Source organism: Orycteropus afer, unplaced genomic scaffold (assembly GCF_000298275.1).
Source record: "Orycteropus afer afer isolate SDZICR_OR568_19922 unplaced genomic scaffold, OryAfe1.0 scaffold00519, whole genome shotgun sequence".
Classification (NCBI taxonomy): domain Eukaryota; kingdom Metazoa; phylum Chordata; class Mammalia; order Tubulidentata; family Orycteropodidae; genus Orycteropus; species Orycteropus afer.
This window is the reverse complement of record NW_006922106.1, coordinates 1,336,169-1,340,538: the sequence shown is the minus strand read 5'-3', so window position 1 is coordinate 1,340,538 and position 4,370 is coordinate 1,336,169.

Genomic DNA, 4,370 nt, shown 5'->3' with positions numbered 1-4,370 from the left:
TCATCCTGGGTTCATTTCACAGAGCAGAACTTCTCCCTGTCCCTTTGCCCAAGATACCCCTTTGAGAAGAAGAAACCCATTCCTCACATCAGTTACTGGGAAAGGCTCTATGGCAAGGCCTACTCACAGAAACTTGGAGAGATCCATTCATGAATGGGGCCAGTATGTAAATCCTCTATCGCAACTTCACCAGCACGTAAGTGTCTCCTTAGTTAGGGCACAACATTGCATAACAGCAGAGACAGTGAGGACAGACAGTAATGGAAGGAAAGAGGTTTGGAAGGCTGAGTGAACAAGGTTTGGCTATTGATGTCAAGTTGAATGAAGGGAGTTGAGGATGGAAGTTGAAGGAGAGAGAGTTGCAGAGTTCAGCAAATCAGTGGGCACCATTCCCCAAGATGCTGAGTAGTGGAGGAGAGGCAGGTTTCAGTGGGATAGGATGATGATTTTCCTTTTCTATTCCTGGACAGGCTGAGGTTGAGCAGCTTGGGGTACAATTGAGCTGAGGTGTCCCAAAAGTAGGTGGCTCTGCAGGCCTGGAATTCAGAGGTGAAATCTGGACTGGAGAAATGTATTTGGACACTGCCAGCATAAAGATGGTAATGGGAGTGGACAAGATGACCCAGGATGGAGTGTAGAGAGAGAAGACTGACCTAGTGAGGACAGGACAACTAGTAGACACAGAATTGCGTAATTCTTCAATGCTCCCCAACTGTTTCTCTGGAACAGTTCTTTGGAGGAGGGGGAACCCTTTGTGAAAAAAATGCCAGGTTCCCAGTAGAAAATCTGCACATTTGTTTTAATTTTCAATATGGCAACTTTACAGGCATGACTGCTGTTCATTTTCCACAATTCAGGCAGTGAACTTACTAGAAGCAGTAAACCAGAAGGGAGTGTGAGGAAGACACTGTACTTAAATGAAATGAAGTTTGTTCCCTAAACTACTTTGAACAGCTCTTCATCTCATTTTTCAGGATCAATCTTTTTAGACAAAAACCTATTTTGGTCAAGTCTTTAGACATTGGATTGAAAAAAGCCTCCGTAACTGATGGGGCTGGAGAGAATAATCAGACAGCAATTTTCTTGATCCTAGTTGAAAAATTGTGATGAGCTGCGTAGAGGTGCTTTGACCAACTATATACAGAGCATAATTTTATGTCGAAGCTGCTGATGACAGTCCATATTTTCCATAATAGGCACTCTAACCGTGTGCAATAATGAACTGAGAGGAGGTGAGAGGCTGTTGATGGACTTGGTGAAACCTTGGCAATAGCCAAGCGATACTGATTACTGAGCATCGAGAGTGCACATGACTAAGTCTTTCGCATTCTAAGTTCCTTCAAATAGCCCCTCCTTCTCAGCTCTGAATTTTCCTTCTTTTTGTAAGTGACAAGAGTTCATTAAGAAGGGGTTTGTGTCAAGCAAGAAAGTTCCTCTCCCAGGGAGGCTCTATTGATCTCCTGATGAGTCACTGAGGTGAGGACACTCAATGCTGTTCCTGTTCCAAGAAAGGTGCTTAGAGCCCATTGATACAGAGACCATTTGTCACCACCTTCTGTTCCACCTTCCACTTCCAGAACCTCCCTACTCAGAAGAGATCAAAATTGCCACTGATGTGGACGGCTCTTCGGCAGTGACTCACCCTCCCTGGGCCCAGGAACACAGCAGGTCTTGGAAAGGTGGTGACATGAAAGGAATTCTCTTGGGGATCTGAGTAACTAAGAACAGCCATATGTCACTCTGCTATGGATTGAACTGTGTCCTTCAAAAATAAGTCCTGAAGCCCTTGCCATCTGTACCTGTGTATGTGACCCTGTTTGGAAATAGGCGTCTTCTCTGCTGTGTTAATGAGGTCATTCCAGAATAAGGCGTGTCCGAAAGCCCCCATTCTGTGCGCTCTCTGTGTCCTCGCAGTGTAGGGATCTCAGGGCCAAGGACGCACTGCACTCCTGACTGCTCCTTCTTGCTGGTAGTGAGACTGCTCTTTCCACCTCTGGGAGGGCTCATTCGAAGCCCAGCGAGAGGGCAAAACTGACCAATCCCATTAGGGTTCCATACACCTTATGTGCACAGTCTCACGCCCACCAGGGCACTATGGGCCTCGTTTACATTATTAGCAGAAGCTGAAGAGACAAGGCCCTTCCCCAAGAAAGTGGGAAGAGTGCTGGTACATTGTGGGGATTGCAAAGAATGTCATGAAATAAAATGTGTATGAACTGCTGAATGGAACATCAATTTGCTCTGTAAACTTTCACTCAAATCACAACAAAACAAACAAACGAGAAGCTTCCTCCAGAACGCACAGAAGAGAAAGTCTTTCCCTAGAGCCAGGGCTCTGAGTTCAGACTTGGAGCTTCCCAGACTGTGAGAGAGTACATTTCTGTGTGTCACAGCCACCCACTTGTGGGATTTCTGTTATAGCAGCAGTAGAAACTAAGACCCACTCTACTCACTAAACAAAACTAAAGGAAAGAAGACAGAAGGAGGAATAACAAGAGAGGTGACTCAGCTCATAACAAAATGTGATTGAAAAGTGCAGTAACTTGGACATATGCTGAGCTCTCACCTTTAATAGTAAAATGAAGGGTGAAATTTATTGCCCAACCTTCATACAGTTTTCTCTCACTAAGGTCTGCAGACCAATTGGCTCCTTCTTTAATGAAAGTTCTATCTTTGGAAACTACACCATTGGGTTGGTTGTTTTGAGTTGGGGAGAACCACTAAGGCTAAGTGTAATTGGAACTGGAAAGCCATTGTGGTGCAGTGAATTACTGCGCATGGCCCTACTAGCCACGGTCTTCCATTTTGTGGTGTCTTGTAACTCTTAGCCTTCAGGTCTGTGTTTATAGTCCCATTTTGGAGTGAGTTGTCTGTCATGTAGGAGCTCTGGTGGTGCAGTGGTTAAAGCATTCAGCTGCTAACCAAAAGGTCAGTGGTTTGAACCTACCAGCTGCTCTGAGAGAAAGATAAGGCAGTAGGCTTCTGTAAAGATTGACAACCTTGGAAATCCTATGGGGCAGTTCTATTCTGTCCTCAAGGGGCACTATGACTTAGAATCAGCTCTAAGGCAGTGGGTTTGGTTTTTCCCCTTACATTAATGAGGCAGGTTAGGGTGGGATGTATCTAGAGTCACTGCCTTACTAGAGCGTGTGACTCAAGTCACCACCCTTAGTTTCCTTAAGGGTATGTATGGTCTGCATCCAGGGTATATGAATGTTCTGGCAAAGTTCTTTCTCTTGTTCTGGATCCTGCATCTGGATGACCTTCATCTGACCTCCAGTTTTTTGGAATTGAGCCAGCAGCCTATCGTCTGACCTGATTCACTAGGTTCCTCAGCCTTGTGAGCCAGCAGCCTCATCTGACCTTCCAATTTGGGCTCGTCCACCCCTGCAACCGCATGCATGAGGAGCATCCTCCAGACTGATGCCTGACCCACAGATTTGGGATTTGCCAGCCTCAACCTTGTAAGCCATTTCTTTGGCAGTTCGTGAGCTCTGTGAGATGTTACAGTGAATTACAGAGTATCAAGGGGAAGAGGAGTAGTTGATGTTGGAGATGATGGAGTGGTAGAGCAGTGTGGAAAAGTTAGTTACATCTTCAACCTCTGCCTCATAGGGACCAGACTTGTGATGGTCCTTCTAAAAGAAATTGTTCATGCAGTCATTATGTTGGAGGTGAGTTCTGGGTCCAGTGAGCAAGGCTTGGAGAAAAGGGCAAAGGACAGAGAAGTGGCTGCTCAGAGAGCCTCCCCTCCCTGCACACTTGCATCTGTGTGAGGCACAAACCCTAGCATGCTGGGCAGAACCTCTTTCTAATCTTACCTGTTCGATCCAATTCACCACACAGGTATTGAGTGTGGATAAGCAAAACATTACAGGTCATGCAGAGAGAACTCTGGAGGCTCAGGGTAGGGCATGGCAATGAGCTCATCCACCGAAGGTAGGGAAGAGAGAGGGGGGCACTGTCATGGATGAATATAGGTGGAATTCCTAGGCCTTGTACCTATGAACGTGATCCTATTTGGAAACAGGTTTTTCTTTTGTTATGTTAACAAGGCCAGAACAGAGTAGGGTGGGTCCTAAGTCTAATCACTTCTGAGTTATAAACAGATCAGAACATACAGAAGCACACGCGGGGAGAGACAGACACTGTGTGAGGATTATCTAGAAGCCAAGGAACACCAAGGAATCAAGGAATGCCTGATTTGGACTTTTAGCCTCCAGAACTGTTCCTTAAAGCCACCCACTTGTGATGATGTTTTTGCTACAGAACCACTAGGACACTAATATAGGCATCAAAGACATCTATTTATTCAGCCTTTATTCCGTGTGCACACATGGGCCCTCTCCCCAGTCTCTGGCACTATGCCT